The 15,699-nt window shown below is 46.1% G+C and overlaps 24 non-coding genes and 24 pseudogenes across 24 annotated transcripts; all 48 read right to left on the bottom strand.

Moving 5' to 3' along the window:
- Nucleotides 1-398: 398 nt before the first annotated feature.
- On the bottom strand, nucleotides 399-517 carry LOC138494346 (5S ribosomal RNA). Its single transcript, XR_011277284.1, has one exon. It is a non-coding gene; the product is annotated as a 5S ribosomal RNA (ribosomal RNA).
- A 106-nt stretch (nucleotides 518-623) lies between these two features.
- Nucleotides 624-742, bottom strand: LOC138497057 (5S ribosomal RNA). Its single transcript, XR_011278482.1, has one exon. It is a non-coding gene; the product is annotated as a 5S ribosomal RNA (ribosomal RNA).
- Nucleotides 743-848: 106 nt separating this feature from the next.
- LOC138494306 (5S ribosomal RNA) lies at nucleotides 849-967 on the bottom strand. The gene has a single exon (XR_011277248.1). It is a non-coding gene; the product is annotated as a 5S ribosomal RNA (ribosomal RNA).
- Nucleotides 968-1,073: 106 nt separating this feature from the next.
- Nucleotides 1,074-1,182, bottom strand: LOC138495708 (5S ribosomal RNA; annotated as a pseudogene).
- Nucleotides 1,183-1,646: 464 nt separating this feature from the next.
- On the bottom strand, nucleotides 1,647-1,765 carry LOC138494791 (5S ribosomal RNA; annotated as a pseudogene).
- A 106-nt stretch (nucleotides 1,766-1,871) lies between these two features.
- LOC138495218 (5S ribosomal RNA) lies at nucleotides 1,872-1,980 on the bottom strand (annotated as a pseudogene).
- Nucleotides 1,981-2,086: 106 nt separating this feature from the next.
- On the bottom strand, nucleotides 2,087-2,205 carry LOC138493551 (5S ribosomal RNA). Its single transcript, XR_011276563.1, has one exon. It is a non-coding gene; the product is annotated as a 5S ribosomal RNA (ribosomal RNA).
- A 106-nt stretch (nucleotides 2,206-2,311) lies between these two features.
- On the bottom strand, nucleotides 2,312-2,420 carry LOC138495707 (5S ribosomal RNA; annotated as a pseudogene).
- Nucleotides 2,421-2,884: 464 nt separating this feature from the next.
- Nucleotides 2,885-3,003, bottom strand: LOC138494399 (5S ribosomal RNA). The gene has a single exon (XR_011277332.1). It is a non-coding gene; the product is annotated as a 5S ribosomal RNA (ribosomal RNA).
- A 106-nt stretch (nucleotides 3,004-3,109) lies between these two features.
- Nucleotides 3,110-3,228, bottom strand: LOC138493753 (5S ribosomal RNA). The gene has a single exon (XR_011276747.1). It is a non-coding gene; the product is annotated as a 5S ribosomal RNA (ribosomal RNA).
- A 106-nt stretch (nucleotides 3,229-3,334) lies between these two features.
- Nucleotides 3,335-3,453, bottom strand: LOC138494125 (5S ribosomal RNA). Its single transcript, XR_011277083.1, has one exon. It is a non-coding gene; the product is annotated as a 5S ribosomal RNA (ribosomal RNA).
- Nucleotides 3,454-3,559: 106 nt separating this feature from the next.
- On the bottom strand, nucleotides 3,560-3,668 carry LOC138495209 (5S ribosomal RNA; annotated as a pseudogene).
- A 106-nt stretch (nucleotides 3,669-3,774) lies between these two features.
- Nucleotides 3,775-3,883, bottom strand: LOC138494813 (5S ribosomal RNA; annotated as a pseudogene).
- Nucleotides 3,884-3,989: 106 nt separating this feature from the next.
- Nucleotides 3,990-4,098, bottom strand: LOC138495706 (5S ribosomal RNA; annotated as a pseudogene).
- A 464-nt stretch (nucleotides 4,099-4,562) lies between these two features.
- LOC138494403 (5S ribosomal RNA) lies at nucleotides 4,563-4,681 on the bottom strand. Its single transcript, XR_011277336.1, has one exon. It is a non-coding gene; the product is annotated as a 5S ribosomal RNA (ribosomal RNA).
- A 106-nt stretch (nucleotides 4,682-4,787) lies between these two features.
- LOC138495502 (5S ribosomal RNA) lies at nucleotides 4,788-4,896 on the bottom strand (annotated as a pseudogene).
- A 106-nt stretch (nucleotides 4,897-5,002) lies between these two features.
- On the bottom strand, nucleotides 5,003-5,121 carry LOC138494070 (5S ribosomal RNA). The gene has a single exon (XR_011277034.1). It is a non-coding gene; the product is annotated as a 5S ribosomal RNA (ribosomal RNA).
- A 106-nt stretch (nucleotides 5,122-5,227) lies between these two features.
- LOC138495705 (5S ribosomal RNA) lies at nucleotides 5,228-5,336 on the bottom strand (annotated as a pseudogene).
- A 465-nt stretch (nucleotides 5,337-5,801) lies between these two features.
- LOC138495274 (5S ribosomal RNA) lies at nucleotides 5,802-5,910 on the bottom strand (annotated as a pseudogene).
- A 106-nt stretch (nucleotides 5,911-6,016) lies between these two features.
- LOC138495704 (5S ribosomal RNA) lies at nucleotides 6,017-6,125 on the bottom strand (annotated as a pseudogene).
- Nucleotides 6,126-6,589: 464 nt separating this feature from the next.
- On the bottom strand, nucleotides 6,590-6,708 carry LOC138495158 (5S ribosomal RNA; annotated as a pseudogene).
- Nucleotides 6,709-6,814: 106 nt separating this feature from the next.
- On the bottom strand, nucleotides 6,815-6,933 carry LOC138493965 (5S ribosomal RNA). The gene has a single exon (XR_011276939.1). It is a non-coding gene; the product is annotated as a 5S ribosomal RNA (ribosomal RNA).
- Nucleotides 6,934-7,039: 106 nt separating this feature from the next.
- LOC138495703 (5S ribosomal RNA) lies at nucleotides 7,040-7,148 on the bottom strand (annotated as a pseudogene).
- Nucleotides 7,149-7,612: 464 nt separating this feature from the next.
- Nucleotides 7,613-7,731, bottom strand: LOC138494345 (5S ribosomal RNA). The gene has a single exon (XR_011277283.1). It is a non-coding gene; the product is annotated as a 5S ribosomal RNA (ribosomal RNA).
- Nucleotides 7,732-7,837: 106 nt separating this feature from the next.
- On the bottom strand, nucleotides 7,838-7,956 carry LOC138497056 (5S ribosomal RNA). Its single transcript, XR_011278481.1, has one exon. It is a non-coding gene; the product is annotated as a 5S ribosomal RNA (ribosomal RNA).
- Nucleotides 7,957-8,062: 106 nt separating this feature from the next.
- On the bottom strand, nucleotides 8,063-8,181 carry LOC138494305 (5S ribosomal RNA). Its single transcript, XR_011277247.1, has one exon. It is a non-coding gene; the product is annotated as a 5S ribosomal RNA (ribosomal RNA).
- A 106-nt stretch (nucleotides 8,182-8,287) lies between these two features.
- LOC138495702 (5S ribosomal RNA) lies at nucleotides 8,288-8,396 on the bottom strand (annotated as a pseudogene).
- Nucleotides 8,397-8,860: 464 nt separating this feature from the next.
- Nucleotides 8,861-8,979, bottom strand: LOC138494790 (5S ribosomal RNA; annotated as a pseudogene).
- A 106-nt stretch (nucleotides 8,980-9,085) lies between these two features.
- LOC138495217 (5S ribosomal RNA) lies at nucleotides 9,086-9,194 on the bottom strand (annotated as a pseudogene).
- Nucleotides 9,195-9,300: 106 nt separating this feature from the next.
- On the bottom strand, nucleotides 9,301-9,419 carry LOC138493550 (5S ribosomal RNA). Its single transcript, XR_011276562.1, has one exon. It is a non-coding gene; the product is annotated as a 5S ribosomal RNA (ribosomal RNA).
- A 106-nt stretch (nucleotides 9,420-9,525) lies between these two features.
- Nucleotides 9,526-9,634, bottom strand: LOC138495701 (5S ribosomal RNA; annotated as a pseudogene).
- Nucleotides 9,635-10,098: 464 nt separating this feature from the next.
- LOC138494397 (5S ribosomal RNA) lies at nucleotides 10,099-10,217 on the bottom strand. Its single transcript, XR_011277331.1, has one exon. It is a non-coding gene; the product is annotated as a 5S ribosomal RNA (ribosomal RNA).
- Nucleotides 10,218-10,323: 106 nt separating this feature from the next.
- On the bottom strand, nucleotides 10,324-10,442 carry LOC138493751 (5S ribosomal RNA). The gene has a single exon (XR_011276745.1). It is a non-coding gene; the product is annotated as a 5S ribosomal RNA (ribosomal RNA).
- Nucleotides 10,443-10,548: 106 nt separating this feature from the next.
- Nucleotides 10,549-10,667, bottom strand: LOC138494124 (5S ribosomal RNA). The gene has a single exon (XR_011277082.1). It is a non-coding gene; the product is annotated as a 5S ribosomal RNA (ribosomal RNA).
- A 106-nt stretch (nucleotides 10,668-10,773) lies between these two features.
- LOC138495208 (5S ribosomal RNA) lies at nucleotides 10,774-10,882 on the bottom strand (annotated as a pseudogene).
- Nucleotides 10,883-10,988: 106 nt separating this feature from the next.
- LOC138494812 (5S ribosomal RNA) lies at nucleotides 10,989-11,097 on the bottom strand (annotated as a pseudogene).
- Nucleotides 11,098-11,203: 106 nt separating this feature from the next.
- On the bottom strand, nucleotides 11,204-11,312 carry LOC138495698 (5S ribosomal RNA; annotated as a pseudogene).
- A 464-nt stretch (nucleotides 11,313-11,776) lies between these two features.
- Nucleotides 11,777-11,895, bottom strand: LOC138494402 (5S ribosomal RNA). The gene has a single exon (XR_011277335.1). It is a non-coding gene; the product is annotated as a 5S ribosomal RNA (ribosomal RNA).
- Nucleotides 11,896-12,001: 106 nt separating this feature from the next.
- Nucleotides 12,002-12,110, bottom strand: LOC138495500 (5S ribosomal RNA; annotated as a pseudogene).
- Nucleotides 12,111-12,216: 106 nt separating this feature from the next.
- Nucleotides 12,217-12,335, bottom strand: LOC138494069 (5S ribosomal RNA). Its single transcript, XR_011277033.1, has one exon. It is a non-coding gene; the product is annotated as a 5S ribosomal RNA (ribosomal RNA).
- A 106-nt stretch (nucleotides 12,336-12,441) lies between these two features.
- LOC138495697 (5S ribosomal RNA) lies at nucleotides 12,442-12,550 on the bottom strand (annotated as a pseudogene).
- Nucleotides 12,551-13,015: 465 nt separating this feature from the next.
- LOC138495273 (5S ribosomal RNA) lies at nucleotides 13,016-13,124 on the bottom strand (annotated as a pseudogene).
- A 106-nt stretch (nucleotides 13,125-13,230) lies between these two features.
- On the bottom strand, nucleotides 13,231-13,349 carry LOC138494467 (5S ribosomal RNA). Its single transcript, XR_011277394.1, has one exon. It is a non-coding gene; the product is annotated as a 5S ribosomal RNA (ribosomal RNA).
- A 106-nt stretch (nucleotides 13,350-13,455) lies between these two features.
- LOC138495696 (5S ribosomal RNA) lies at nucleotides 13,456-13,564 on the bottom strand (annotated as a pseudogene).
- A 464-nt stretch (nucleotides 13,565-14,028) lies between these two features.
- Nucleotides 14,029-14,147, bottom strand: LOC138494621 (5S ribosomal RNA). Its single transcript, XR_011277534.1, has one exon. It is a non-coding gene; the product is annotated as a 5S ribosomal RNA (ribosomal RNA).
- Nucleotides 14,148-14,253: 106 nt separating this feature from the next.
- LOC138493611 (5S ribosomal RNA) lies at nucleotides 14,254-14,372 on the bottom strand. The gene has a single exon (XR_011276618.1). It is a non-coding gene; the product is annotated as a 5S ribosomal RNA (ribosomal RNA).
- Nucleotides 14,373-15,041: 669 nt separating this feature from the next.
- Nucleotides 15,042-15,160, bottom strand: LOC138494373 (5S ribosomal RNA). Its single transcript, XR_011277309.1, has one exon. It is a non-coding gene; the product is annotated as a 5S ribosomal RNA (ribosomal RNA).
- A 106-nt stretch (nucleotides 15,161-15,266) lies between these two features.
- On the bottom strand, nucleotides 15,267-15,385 carry LOC138493715 (5S ribosomal RNA). The gene has a single exon (XR_011276712.1). It is a non-coding gene; the product is annotated as a 5S ribosomal RNA (ribosomal RNA).
- Nucleotides 15,386-15,699: the final 314 nt, after the last annotated feature.

The following is a 15,699-nucleotide window of genomic DNA, read 5'->3' as shown; positions in this document are numbered from 1 at the left end:
GCAACATGATACCACGCTCATCACCCGATCAGGCTCGATCAGGTGAGATATATAAGACTTGTGGGCCCATTCAGGACTCCTATGTCTGGTAGGATAACTTTACTCCATCCATCCTGTTTCTGTTGCAGGGAGTTGGAGAGAACAACCAACACAACCATGGCTTTCTTTCAAGACTCTTTATGGACTCAATATTCTCTGAACTGCATTACATGTGAAGGTAGATTTATTACCCATGAACACACTACCCGTATGTTAATTTTATGTAAATAGGTAGCGCCAGCCCTCATGTTGTTGTCCAACATTTCCGCTATTAAAAGGGATACATTTATTTTGGAATCATAAGCAAATTTAAAAAGAAATTGAGAAGTGGCACAATTACTAATCATAGAGCACAAAAAAGCCTACAGAACCTGGTATTCCCAGGCGGTCTCCCATCCAGGTACTAACTAGGCCCGACACTGCTTAGCTTCTGAGAGCAGACGAGATCAGGCGCATTCAGTGTGGTGTGGCCGTAGGCTCTGGGCCTTCTGAGATTTGTACCTTTAAGCATCTAGTTGGCTAGACCATGCAGTTTTGAAAGCCAATTGAGAAATGGCTCACTGCCTGAACATGGAGCACAAAAAAGCCTACAGCACCTGGTATTCCCAGGCGGTCTCCCATCCAGGTACTAACTAGGCCCGACACTGCTTAGCTTCTGAGATCAGACGAGATCAGGCGCATTCAGTGTGGTGTGGCCATAGGCTCTGGGCCTTCTGAGATTTGTACCTTTAAGCATCGAGTTGGCTAGACCATGCAGTTTTGAAAGCCAATTGAGAAATGGCTCACTGCCTGAACATGGAGCACAAAAAAGCCTACAGCACCTGGTATTCCCAGGCTGTCTCCCATCCAGGTACTAACTAGGCCCGACACTGCTTAGCTTCTGAGATCAGATGAGATCAGGCGCATTCAGTGTGGTGTGGCCGTAGGTTCTTGGCCTTCTGAGATTTGTACCTTTAAGCATCTAGTTGGCTAGACCATGCAGTTTTGAAAGCCAATTGAGAAATGGCTCACTGCCTGAACATGGAGCACAAAAAAGCCTACAGCACCTGGTATTCCCAGGCGGTCTCCCATCCAGGTACTAACTAGGCCCGAAACTGCTTAGCTTCCGAGATCGGGCGCATTCATTGTGGTGTAGCCCTAAAATTGAGAAATGCTAAGAGTATTACTCTTATGCATTTACAGTTAGTAAGCTAAACCATAAAGCCACTTGCAACATGATACCACGCTCATCACCCGATCAGGCTCGATCAGGCGAGATATATAAGACTTGTGGGCCCATTCAGGACTCCTATGTCTGGTAGGATAACTTTACTCCATCCATCCTGTTTCTGTTGCAGGGAGTTGGAGAGAACAACCAACACAACCATGGCTTTCTTTCAAGACTCTTTATGGACTCAATATTCTCTGAACTGCATTACATGTGAAGGTAGATTTATTACCCATGAACACACTACCCATATGTTAATTTTATGTAAATAGGTAGCGCCAGCCCTCATGTTGTTGTCCAACATTTCCGCTATTAAAAGGGATACATTTATTTTGGAATCATAAGCAAATTTAAAAAGAAATTGAGAAGTGGCACAATTACTAATCATAGAGCACAAAAAAGCCTACAGAACCTGGTATTCCCAGGCGGTCTCCCATCCAGGTACTAACTAGGCCCAACACTGCTTAGTTTCTGAGATCAGACAAGATCAGGCGCATTCAGTGTGGTGTGGCCGTAGTCTCTGGGCCTTCTGAGATTTGTACCTCTAAGCATCTAGTTGGCTAGACCATGCAGTTTTGAAAGCCTATTGAGAAATGGCTCACTGCCTGAACATGGAGCACAAAAAAGCCTACAGCACCTGCTATTCCCAGGCGGTCTCCCATCCAGGTACTAACTAGGCCCGACACTGCTTAGCTTCTGAGATCAGACGCATTCAGTGTGGTGTGGCCGTAGGCTCTGGGCCTTGTGAGATTTGTACCTTTAAGCATCTAGTTGGCTAGACCATGCAGTTTTGAAAGCCAATTGAGAAATGGCTCACTGCCTGAACATGGAGCACAAAAAAGCCTACAGCACCTGGTATTCCCAGGCGGTCTCCCATTCAGGTACTAACTAGGCCCGACACTGCTTAGCTTCTGAGATCAGACGAGATCAGGTGCATTCAGTGTGGTGCGGCCGTAGGCTCTGGGCCTTCTGAGATTTGTACCTTTAAGCATCTAGTTGGCTAGACCATGCAGTTTTGAAAGCCAATTGAGAAATGGCTCACTGCCTGAACATGGAGCACAAAAAAGCCTACAGCACCTGGTATTCCCAGGCGGTCTCCCATCCAGGTACTAACTAGGCCCGAAACTGCTTAGCTTCCGAGATCGGGCGCATTCATTGTGGTGTAGCCCTAAAATTGAGAAATGCGAAGAGTATTACTCTTATGCATTTACAGTTAGTAAGCTAAGCCATAAAGCCACTTGCAACATGATACCACGCTCATCACCCGATCAGGCTCGATCAGGCGAGATATATAAGACTTGTGGGCCCATTCAGGACTCCTATGTCTGGTAGGATAACTTTACTCCATCCATCCTGTTTCTGTTGCAGGGAGTTGGAGAGAACAACCAACACAACCATGGCTTTCTTTCAAGACTCTTTATGGACTCAATATTCTCTGAACTGCATTACATGTGAAGGTAGATTTATTACCCATGGACACACTACCCGTATGTTAATTTTATGTAAATAGGTAGCGCCAGCCCTCATGTTGTTGTCCAACATTTCCGCTATTAAAAGGGATACATTTATTTTGGAATCATAAGCAAATTTAAAAAGAAATTGAGAAGTGGCACAATTACTAATCATAGAGCACAAAAAAGCCTACAGAACCTGGTATTCCCAGGCGGTCTCCCATCCAGGTACTAACTAGGCCCGACACTGCTTAGCTTCTGAGAGCAGACGAGATCAGGCGCATTCAGTGTGGTGTGGCTGTAGGCTCTGGGCCTTCTGAGATTTGTACCTTTAAGCATCTAGTTGGCTAGACCATGCAGTTTTGAAAGCCAATTGAGAAATGGCTCACTGCCTGAACATGGAGCACAAAAAAGCCTACAGCACCTGGTATTCCCAGGCGGTCTCCCATCCAGGTACTAACTAGGCCCGACACTGCTTCGCTTCTGAGATCAGACGAGATCAGGCACATTCAGTGTGGTGTGGCCGTAGGCTCTGGGCCTTCTGAGATTTGTACCTTTAAGCATCGAGTTGGCTAGACCATGCAGTTTTGAAAGCCAATTGAGAAATGGCTCACTGCCTGAACATGGAGCACAAAAAAGCCTACAGCACCTGGTATTCCCAGGCTGTCTCCCATCCAGGTACTAACTAGGCCCGACACTGCTTAGCTTCTGAGATCAGACGAGATCAGGCGCATTCAGTGTGGTGTGGCCGTAGGCTCTTGGCCTTCTGAGATTTGTACCTTTAAGCATCTAGTTGGCTAGACCATGCAGTTTTGAAAGCCAATTGAGAAATGGCTCACTGCCTGAACATGGAGCACAAAAAAGCCTACAGCACCTGGTATTCCCAGGCTGTCTCCCATCCAGGTACTAACTAGGCCCGACACTGCTTAGCTTCTGAGATCAGGCGCATTCAGTGTGGTGTGGCCGTAGGCGCTGGGCCTTCTGAGATTTGTACCTTTAAGCATCTAGTTGGCTAGACCATGCAGTTTTGAAAGCCAATTGAGAAATGGCTCACTGCCTGAACATGGAGCACAAAAAAGCCTACAGCACCTGGTATTCCCAGGCGGTCTCCCATCCAGGTACTAACTAGGCCCGACACTGCTTAGCTTCTGAGATCAGGCGCATTCAGTGTGGTGTGGCCGTAGGCTCTGGGCCTTCTGAGATTTGTACCTTTAAGCATCTAGTTGGCTAGACCATGCAGTTTTGAAAGCCAATTGAGAAATGGCTCACTGCCTGAACATGGAGCACAAAAAAGCCTACAGCACCTGGTATTCCCAGGCGGTCTCCCATCCAGGTACTAACTAGGCCCGAAACTGCTTAGCTTCCGAGATCGGGCGCATTCATTGTGGTGTAGCCCTAAAATTGAGAAATGCTAAGAGTATTACTCTTATGCATTTACAGTTAGTAAGCTAAGCCATAAAGCCACTTGCAACATGATACCACGCTCATCACCCGATCAGGCTCGATCAGGCGAGATATATAAGACTTGTGGGCCCATTCAGGACTCCTATGTCTGGTAGGATAACTTTACTCCATCCATCCTGTTTCTGTTGCAGGGAGTTGGAGAGAACAACCAACACAACCATGGCTTTCTTTCAAGACTCTTTATGGACTCAATATTCTCTGAACTGCATTACATGTGAAGGTAGATTTATTACCCATGAACACACTACCCATATGTTAATTTTATGTAAATAGGTAGCGCCAGCCCTCATGTTGTTGTCCAACATTTCCGCTATTAAAAGGGATACATTTATTTTGGAATCATAAGCAAATTTAAAAAGAAATTGAGAAGTGGCACAATTACTAATCATAGAGCACAAAAAAGCCTACAGAACCTGGTATTCCCAGGCGGTCTCCCATCCAGGTACTAACTAGGCCCGACACTGCTTAGCTTCTGAGATCAGACAAGATCAGGCGCATTCAGTGTGGTTTGGCCGTAGGCTCTGGGCCTTCTGAGATTTGTACCTTTAAGCATCTACTTGGCTAGACCATGCAGTTTTGAAAGCCAATTGAGAAATGGCTCACTGCCTGAACATGGAGCACAAAAAAGCCTACAGCACCTGCTATTCCCAGGCCGTCTCCCATCCAGGTACTAACTAGGCCCGACACTGCTTAGCTTCTGAGATCAGACGCATTCAGTGTGGTGTGGCCGTAGGCTCTGGGCCTTCTGAGATTTGTACCTTTAAGCATCTAGTTGGCTAGACCATGCAGTTTTGAAAGCTAATTGAGAAATGGCTCACTGCCTGAACATGGAGCACAAAAAAGCCTACAGCACCTGGTATTCCCAGGCGGTTTCCCATCCAGGTACTAACTAGGCCCGACACTGCTTAGCTTCTGAGATCAGACAAGATCAGGCGCATTCAGTGTGGTGTGGCCGTAGGCTCTGGGCCTTCTGAGATTTGTACCTTTAAGCATCTAGTTGGCTAGACCATGCAGTTTTGAAAGCCAATTGAGAAATGGCTCACTGCCTGAACATGGAGCACAAAAAAGCCTACAGCACCTGGTATTCCCAGGCGGTCTCCCATCCAGGTACTAACTAGGCCCGAAACTGCTTAGCTTCCGAGATCGGGCGCATTCATTGTGGTGTAGCCCTAAAATTGAGAAATGCTAAGAGTATTACTCTTATGCATTTACAGTTAGTAAGCTAAGCCATAAAGCCACTTGCAACATGATACCACGCTCATCACCCGATCAGGCTCGATCAGGCGAGATATATAAGACTTGTGGGCCCATTCAGGACTCCTATGTCTGGTAGGATAACTTTACTCCATCCATCCTGTTTCTGTTGCAGGGAGTTGGAGAGAACAACCAACACAACCATGGCTTTCTTTCAAGACTCTTTATGGACTCAATATTCTGTGAACTGCATTACATGTGAAGGTAGATTTATTACCCATGAACACACTACCCGTATGTTAATTTTATGTAAATAGGTAGCGCCAGCCCTCATGTTGTTGTCCAACATTTCCGTTATTAAAAGGGATACATTTATTTTGGAATCATAAGCAAATTTAAAAAGAAATTGAGAAGTGGCACAATTACTAATCATAGAGCACAAAAAAAGCCTACAGAACCTGGTATTCCCAGGCGGTCTCCCATCCAGGTACTAACTAGGCCCGACACTGCTTAGCTTCTGAGATCAGACGCATTCAGTGTGGTGTGGCCGTAGGCTCTGGGCCTTCTGAGATTTGTACCTTTAAGCATCTAGTTGGCTAGACCATGCAGTTTTGAAAGCCAATTGAGAAATGGCTCACTGCCTGAACATGGAGCACAAAAAAGCCTACAGCACCTGGTATTCCCAGGCGGTCTCCCATCCAGGTACTAACTAGGCCCGAAACTGCTTAGCTTCCGAGATCGGGCGCATTCATTGTGGTGTAGCCCTAAAATTGAGAAATGCTAAGAGTATTACTCGTATGCATTTACAGTTAGTAAGCTAAGCCATAAAGCCACTTGCAACATGATACCACGCTCATCACCCGATCAGGCTCGATCAGGCGAGATATATAAGACTTGTGGGCCCATTCAGGACTCCTATGTCTGGTAGGATAACTTTACTCCATCCATCCTGTTTCTGTTGCAGGGAGTTGGAGAGAACAACCAACACAACCATGGCTTTCTTTCAAGACTCTTTATGGACTCAATATTCTCTGAACTGCATTACATGTGAAGGTAGATTTATTACCCATGAACACACTACCCGTATGTTAATTTTATGTAAATAGGTAGCGCCAGCCCTCATGTTGTTGTCCAACATTTCCGCTATTAAAAGGGATACATTTATTTTGGAATCATAAGCAAATTTAAAAAGAAATTGAGAAGTGGCACAATTACTAATCATAGAGCACAAAAAGGCCTACAGAACCTGGTATTCGCAGGCGGTCTCCCATCCAGGTACTAACTAGGCCAGACAGTGCTTAGCTTCTGAGATCAGACAAGATCAGGCGCATTCAGTGTGGTGTGGCCGTAGGCTCTGGGCCTTCTGAGATTTGTACCTTTAAGCATCTACTTGGCTAGACCATGCAGTTTTGAAAGCGAATTGAGAAATGGCTCACTGCCTGAACATGGAGCACAAAAAAGCCTACAGCACCTGCTATTCCCAGGCGGTCTCCCATCCAGGTACTAACTAGGCCCGACACTGCTTAGCTTCTGAGATCAGACGAGATCAGGCGCATTCAGTGTGGTGTGGCCGTAAGCTCTGGGCCTTCTGAGATTTGTACCTTTAAGCATCTAGTTGGCTAGACCATGCAGTTTTGAAAGCCAATTGAGAAATGGCTCACTGCCTGAACATGGAGCACAAAAAAGCCTACAGCACCTGGTATTCCCAGGCGGTCTCCCATCCAGGTACTAACTAGGCCCGAAACTGCTTAGCTTCCGAGATCGGGCGCATTCATTGTGGTGTAGCCCTAAAATTGAGAAATGCTAAGCGTATTACTCTTATGCATTTACAGTTAGTAAGCTAAGCCATAAAGCCACTTGCAACATGATACCACGCTCATCACCCGATCAGGCTCGATCAGGTGAGATATATAAGACTTGTGGGCCCATTCAGGACTCCTATGTCTGGTAGGATAACTTTACTCCATCCATCCTGTTTCTGTTGCAGGGAGTTGGAGAGAACAACCAACACAACCATGGCTTTCTTTCAAGACTCTTTATGGACTCAATATTCTCTGAACTGCATTACATGTGAAGGTAGATTTATTACCCATGAACACACTACCCGTATGTTAATTTTATGTAAATAGGTAGCGCCAGCCCTCATGTTGTTGTCCAACATTTCCGCTATTAAAAGGGATACATTTATTTTGGAATCATAAGCAAATTTAAAAAGAAATTGAGAAGTGGCACAATTACTAATCATAGAGCACAAAAAAGCCTACAGAACCTGGTATTCCCAGGCGGTCTCCCATCCAGGTACTAACTAGGCCCGACACTGCTTAGCTTCTGAGAGCAGACGAGATCAGGCGCATTCAGTGTGGTGTGGCCGTAGGCTCTGGGCCTTCTGAGATTTGTACCTTTAAGCATCTAGTTGGCTAGACCATGCAGTTTTGAAAGCCAATTGAGAAATGGCTCACTGCCTGAACATGGAGCACAAAAAAGCCTACAGCACCTGGTATTCCCAGGCGGTCTCCCATCCAGGTACTAACTAGGCCCGACACTGCTTAGCTTCTGAGATCAGACGAGATCAGGCGCATTCAGTGTGGTGTGGCCATAGGCTCTGGGCCTTCTGAGATTTGTACCTTTAAGCATCGAGTTGGCTAGACCATGCAGTTTTGAAAGCCAATTGAGAAATGGCTCACTGCCTGAACATGGAGCACAAAAAAGCCTACAGCACCTGGTATTCCCAGGCTGTCTCCCATCCAGGTACTAACTAGGCCCGACACTGCTTAGCTTCTGAGATCAGATGAGATCAGGCGCATTCAGTGTGGTGTGGCCGTAGGTTCTTGGCCTTCTGAGATTTGTACCTTTAAGCATCTAGTTGGCTAGACCATGCAGTTTTGAAAGCCAATTGAGAAATGGCTCACTGCCTGAACATGGAGCACAAAAAAGCCTACAGCACCTGGTATTCCCAGGCGGTCTCCCATCCAGGTACTAACTAGGCCCGAAACTGCTTAGCTTCCGAGATCGGGCGCATTCATTGTGGTGTAGCCCTAAAATTGAGAAATGCTAAGAGTATTACTCTTATGCATTTACAGTTAGTAAGCTAAACCATAAAGCCACTTGCAACATGATACCACGCTCATCACCCGATCAGGCTCGATCAGGCGAGATATATAAGACTTGTGGGCCCATTCAGGACTCCTATGTCTGGTAGGATAACTTTACTCCATCCATCCTGTTTCTGTTGCAGGGAGTTGGAGAGAACAACCAACACAACCATGGCTTTCTTTCAAGACTCTTTATGGACTCAATATTCTCTGAACTGCATTACATGTGAAGGTAGATTTATTACCCATGAACACACTACCCATATGTTAATTTTATGTAAATAGGTAGCGCCAGCCCTCATGTTGTTGTCCAACATTTCCGCTATTAAAAGGGATACATTTATTTTGGAATCATAAGCAAATTTAAAAAGAAATTGAGAAGTGGCACAATTACTAATCATAGAGCACAAAAAAGCCTACAGAACCTGGTATTCCCAGGCGGTCTCCCATCCAGGTACTAACTAGGCCCAACACTGCTTAGTTTCTGAGATCAGACAAGATCAGGCGCATTCAGTGTGGTGTGGCCGTAGTCTCTGGGCCTTCTGAGATTTGTACCTCTAAGCATCTAGTTGGCTAGACCATGCAGTTTTGAAAGCCTATTGAGAAATGGCTCACTGCCTGAACATGGAGCACAAAAAAGCCTACAGCACCTGCTATTCCCAGGCGGTCTCCCATCCAGGTACTAACTAGGCCCGACACTGCTTAGCTTCTGAGATCAGACGCATTCAGTGTGGTGTGGCCGTAGGCTCTGGGCCTTGTGAGATTTGTACCTTTAAGCATCTAGTTGGCTAGACCATGCAGTTTTGAAAGCCAATTGAGAAATGGCTCACTGCCTGAACATGGAGCACAAAAAAGCCTACAGCACCTGGTATTCCCAGGCGGTCTCCCATTCAGGTACTAACTAGGCCCGACACTGCTTAGCTTCTGAGATCAGACGAGATCAGGTGCATTCAGTGTGGTGCGGCCGTAGGCTCTGGGCCTTCTGAGATTTGTACCTTTAAGCATCTAGTTGGCTAGACCATGCAGTTTTGAAAGCCAATTGAGAAATGGCTCACTGCCTGAACATGGAGCACAAAAAAGCCTACAGCACCTGGTATTCCCAGGCGGTCTCCCATCCAGGTACTAACTAGGCCCGAAACTGCTTAGCTTCCGAGATCGGGCGCATTCATTGTGGTGTAGCCCTAAAATTGAGAAATGCGAAGAGTATTACTCTTATGCATTTACAGTTAGTAAGCTAAGCCATAAAGCCACTTGCAACATGATACCACGCTCATCACCCGATCAGGCTCGATCAGGCGAGATATATAAGACTTGTGGGCCCATTCAGGACTCCTATGTCTGGTAGGATAACTTTACTCCATCCATCCTGTTTCTGTTGCAGGGAGTTGGAGAGAACAACCAACACAACCATGGCTTTCTTTCAAGACTCTTTATGGACTCAATATTCTCTGAACTGCATTACATGTGAAGGTAGATTTATTACCCATGGACACACTACCCGTATGTTAATTTTATGTAAATAGGTAGCGCCAGCCCTCATGTTGTTGTCCAACATTTCCGCTATTAAAAGGGATACATTTATTTTGGAATCATAAGCAAATTTAAAAAGAAATTGAGAAGTGGCACAATTACTAATCATAGAGCACAAAAAAGCCTACAGAACCTGGTATTCCCAGGCGGTCTCCCATCCAGGTACTAACTAGGCCCGACACTGCTTAGCTTCTGAGAGCAGACGAGATCAGGCGCATTCAGTGTGGTGTGGCTGTAGGCTCTGGGCCTTCTGAGATTTGTACCTTTAAGCATCTAGTTGGCTAGACCATGCAGTTTTGAAAGCCAATTGAGAAATGGCTCACTGCCTGAACATGGAGCACAAAAAAGCCTACAGCACCTGGTATTCCCAGGCGGTCTCCCATCCAGGTACTAACTAGGCCCGACACTGCTTCGCTTCTGAGATCAGACGAGATCAGGCACATTCAGTGTGGTGTGGCCGTAGGCTCTGGGCCTTCTGAGATTTGTACCTTTAAGCATCGAGTTGGCTAGACCATGCAGTTTTGAAAGCCAATTGAGAAATGGCTCACTGCCTGAACATGGAGCACAAAAAAGCCTACAGCACCTGGTATTCCCAGGCTGTCTCCCATCCAGGTACTAACTAGGCCCGACACTGCTTAGCTTCTGAGATCAGACGAGATCAGGCGCATTCAGTGTGGTGTGGCCGTAGGCTCTTGGCCTTCTGAGATTTGTACCTTTAAGCATCTAGTTGGCTAGACCATGCAGTTTTGAAAGCCAATTGAGAAATGGCTCACTGCCTGAACATGGAGCACAAAAAAGCCTACAGCACCTGGTATTCCCAGGCTGTCTCCCATCCAGGTACTAACTAGGCCCGACACTGCTTAGCTTCTGAGATCAGGCGCATTCAGTGTGGTGTGGCCGTAGGCGCTGGGCCTTCTGAGATTTGTACCTTTAAGCATCTAGTTGGCTAGACCATGCAGTTTTGAAAGCCAATTGAGAAATGGCTCACTGCCTGAACATGGAGCACAAAAAAGCCTACAGCACCTGGTATTCCCAGGCGGTCTCCCATCCAGGTACTAACTAGGCCCGACACTGCTTAGCTTCTGAGATCAGGCGCATTCAGTGTGGTGTGGCCGTAGGCTCTGGGCCTTCTGAGATTTGTACCTTTAAGCATCTAGTTGGCTAGACCATGCAGTTTTGAAAGCCAATTGAGAAATGGCTCACTGCCTGAACATGGAGCACAAAAAAGCCTACAGCACCTGGTATTCCCAGGCGGTCTCCCATCCAGGTACTAACTAGGCCCGAAACTGCTTAGCTTCCGAGATCGGGCGCATTCATTGTGGTGTAGCCCTAAAATTGAGAAATGCTAAGAGTATTACTCTTATGCATTTACAGTTAGTAAGCTAAGCCATAAAGCCACTTGCAACATGATACCACGCTCATCACCCGATCAGGCTCGATCAGGCGAGATATATAAGACTTGTGGGCCCATTCAGGACTCCTATGTCTGGTAGGATAACTTTACTCCATCCATCCTGTTTCTGTTGCAGGGAGTTGGAGAGAACAACCAACACAACCATGGCTTTCTTTCAAGACTCTTTATGGACTCAATATTCTCTGAACTGCATTACATGTGAAGGTAGATTTATTACCCATGAACACACTACCCATATGTTAATTTTATGTAAATAGGTAGCGCCAGCCCTCATGTTGTTGTCCAACATTTCCGCTATTAAAAGGGATACATTTATTTTGGAATCATAAGCAAATTTAAAAAGAAATTGAGAAGTGGCACAATTACTAATCATAGAGCACAAAAAAGCCTACAGAACCTGGTATTCCCAGGCGGTCTCCCATCCAGGTACTAACTAGGCCCGACACTGCTTAGCTTCTGAGATCAGACAAGATCAGGCGCATTCAGTGTGGTTTGGCCGTAGGCTCTGGGCCTTCTGAGATTTGTACCTTTAAGCATCTACTTGGCTAGACCATGCAGTTTTGAAAGCCAATTGAGAAATGGCTCACTGCCTGAACATGGAGCACAAAAAAGCCTACAGCACCTGCTATTCCCAGGCCGTCTCCCATCCAGGTACTAACTAGGCCCGACACTGCTTAGCTTCTGAGATCAGACGCATTCAGTGTGGTGTGGCCGTAGGCTCTGGGCCTTCTGAGATTTGTACCTTTAAGCATCTAGTTGGCTAGACCATGCAGTTTTGAAAGCTAATTGAGAAATGGCTCACTGCCTGAACATGGAGCACAAAAAAGCCTACAGCACCTGGTATTCCCAGGCGGTTTCCCATCCAGGTACTAACTAGGCCCGACACTGCTTAGCTTCTGAGATCAGACAAGATCAGGCGCATTCAGTGTGGTGTGGCCGTAGGCTCTGGGCCTTCTGAGATTTGTACCTTTAAGCATCTAGTTGGCTAGACCATGCAGTTTTGAAAGCCAATTGAGAAATGGCTCACTGCCTGAACATGGAGCACAAAAAAGCCTACAGCACCTGGTATTCCCAGGCGGTCTCCCATCCAGGTACTAACTAGGCCCGAAACTGCTTAGCTTCCGAGATCGGGCGCATTCATTGTGGTGTAGCCCTAAAATTGAGAAATGCTAAGAGTATTACTCTTATGCATTTACAGTTAGTAAGCTAAGCCATAAAGCCACTTGCAACATGATACCACGCTCATCACCCGATCAGGCTCGATCAGGCGAGATATATAAGACTTGTGGGCCCATTCAGGACTCCTATGTCTGGTAGGATAACTTTACTCCATCCATCCTGTTTCTGTTGCAGGGAGTTGGAGAGAACAACCAACACAACCATGGCTTTCTTTCAAGACTCTTTATGGACTCAATATTCTGTGAACTGCATTACATGTGAAGGTAGATTTATTACCCATGAACACACTACCCGTATGTTAATTTTATGTAAATAGGTAGCGCCAGCCCTCATGTTGTTGTCCAACATTTCCGTTATTAAAAGGGATACATTTATTTTGGAATCATAAGCAAATTTAAAAAGAAATTGAGAAGTGGCACAATTACTAATCATAGAGCACAAAAAAAGCCTACAGAACCTGGTATTCCCAGGCGGTCTCCCATCCAGGTACTAACTAGGCCCGACACTGCTTAGCTTCTGAGATCAGACGCATTCAGTGTGGTGTGGCCGTAGGCTCTGGGCCTTCTGAGATTTGTACCTTTAAGCATCTAGTTGGCTAGACCATGCAGTTTTGAAAGCCAATTGAGAAATGGCTCACTGCCTGAACATGGAGCACAAAAAAGCCTACAGCACTTGGTATTCCCAGGCGGTCTCCCATCCAGGTACTAAGTAGGCCCGACACTGCTTAGCTTCTGAGATCAGACGAGATCAGGCGCATTCAGTGTGGTGTGGCCATAGGCTCTTGGCCTTCTGAGATTTGTACCTTTAAGCATCTAGTTGGCTAGACCATGCAGTTTTGAAAGCCAATTGAGAAATGGCTCACTGCCTGAACATGGAGCACAAAAAAGCCTACAGCACCTGGTATTCCCAGGCGGTCTCCCATCCAGGTACTAACTAGGCCCGAAACTGCTTAGCTTCCGAGATCGGGCGCATTCATTGTGGTGTAGCCCTAAAATTGAGAAATGCTAAGAGCATTACTCTTATGCATTTACAGTTAGTAAGCTAAGCCATAAAGCCACTTGCAACATGATACCACGCTCATCACCCGATCAGGCTCGATCAGGCGAGATATATAAGACTTGTGGGCCCATTCAGGACTCCTATGTCTGGTAGGATAACTTTACTCCATCCATCCTGTTTCTGTTGCAGGGAGTTGGAGAGAACAACCAACACAACCATGGCTTTCTTTCAAGACTCTTTATGGACTCAATATTCTCTGAACTGCATTACATGTGAAGGTAGATTTATTACCCATGACCACACTACCCGTATGTTAATTTTATGTAAATAGGTAGCGCCAGCCCTCATGTTGTTGTCCAACATTTCCGCTATTAAAAGGGATACATTTATTTTGGAATCATAAGCAAATTTAAAAAGAAATTGAGAAGTGGCACAATTACTAATCATAGAGCACAAAAAAGCCTACAGAACCTGGTATTCCCAGGCGGTCTCCCATCCAGGTACTAACTAGGCCCGACCCTGCTTAGCTTCTGAGATCAGACAAGATCAGGCGCATTCAGTGTGGTGTGGCCGTAGGCTCTGGGCCTTCTGAGATTTGTACCTTTAAGCATCTACTTGGCTAGACCATGCAGTTTTGAAAGCCAATTGAGAAATGGCTCACTGCCTGAACATGGAGCACAAAAAAGCCTACAGCACCTGGTATTCCCAGGCGGTCTCCCATCCAGGTACTAACTAGGCCCGACACTGCTTAGCTTCTGAGATCAGACGAGATCAGGCGCATTCAGTGTGGTGTGGCAGTAGGCTCTCGGCCTTCTGAGATTTGTACCTTTAAGCATCTAGTTGGCTAGACCATGCAGTTTTGAAAGCCAATTGAGAAATGGCTCACTGCCTGAACATGGAGCACAAAAAAGCCTACAGCACCTGGTATTCCCAGGCGGTCTCCCGTCCAGGTACTAACTAGGCCCGCAACTGCTTAGCTTCCGAGATCGGGCGCATTCATTGTGGTGTAGCCCTAAAATTGAGAAATGCTAAGAGTATTACTCTTATGCATTTACAGTTAGTAAGCTAAGCCATAAAGCCACTTGCAACATGATACCACGCTCATCACTCGATCAGGCGAGATATATAAGACTTGTGGGCCCATTCAGGACTCCTATGTCTGGTAGGATAACTTTACTCCATCCATCCTGTTTCTGTTGCAGGGAGTTGGAGAGAACAACCAACACAACCATGGCTTTCTTTCAAGACTCTTTATGGACTCAATATTCTCTGAACTGCATTACATGTGAAGGTAGATTTATTACCCATGAACACACTACCCGTATGTTAATTTTATGTAAATAGGTAGCGCCAGCCCTCATGTTGTTGTCCAACATTTCCGCTATTAAAAGGGATACATTTATTTTGGAATCATAAGCAAATTTAAAAAGAAATTGAGAAGTGGCACAATTACTAATCATAGAGCACAAAAAACCCTACAGAACCTGGTATTCCCAGGCGGTCTCCCATCCAGGTACTAACTAGGCCCGACACTGCTTAGCTTCTGAGATCAGACGAGATCAGGCGCATTCAGTGTGGTGTGGCCGTAGGCTCTGGGCCTTCTGAGATTTGTACCTTTAAGCATCTAGTTGGCTAGACCATGCAGTTTTGAAAGGCAATTGAGAAATGGCTCACTGCCTGAACATGGAGCACAAAAAAGCCTACAGCACCTGGTATTCCCAGGCGGTCTCCCATCCAGGTACTAACTAGGCCCGACACTGCTTAGCTTCTGAGATCAGACAAGATCAGGCGCATTCAGTGTGGTGTGGCCGTAGGCTCTGGGCCTTCTGAGATTTGTACCTTTAAGCATCTAGTTGGCTAGACCATGCAGTTTTGAAAGCCAATTGAGAAATGGCTCACTGCCTGAACATGGAGCACAAAAAAGCCTACAGCACCTGGTATTCCCAGGCGGTCTCCCATCCAGGTACTAACTAGGCCCGAAACTGCTTAGCTTTCGAGATCGGGCGCATTCATTGTGGTGTAGCCCTAAAATTGAGAAATGCTAAGAGTATTACTCTTATGCATTTACAGTTAGTAAGCTAAGCCATAAAGCCACTTGCAACATGATACCACGCTCATCACCCGATCAGG

This window comes from Ambystoma mexicanum, chromosome 10 (genome assembly GCF_040938575.1).
Source record: "Ambystoma mexicanum isolate Mex_15411 chromosome 10, UKY_AmexF1_1, whole genome shotgun sequence".
Taxonomy (NCBI): domain Eukaryota; kingdom Metazoa; phylum Chordata; class Amphibia; order Caudata; family Ambystomatidae; genus Ambystoma; species Ambystoma mexicanum.
The sequence above is the reverse complement of the archived record's forward strand: the minus strand, read 5'-3'. Positions and strand labels throughout refer to the sequence as shown.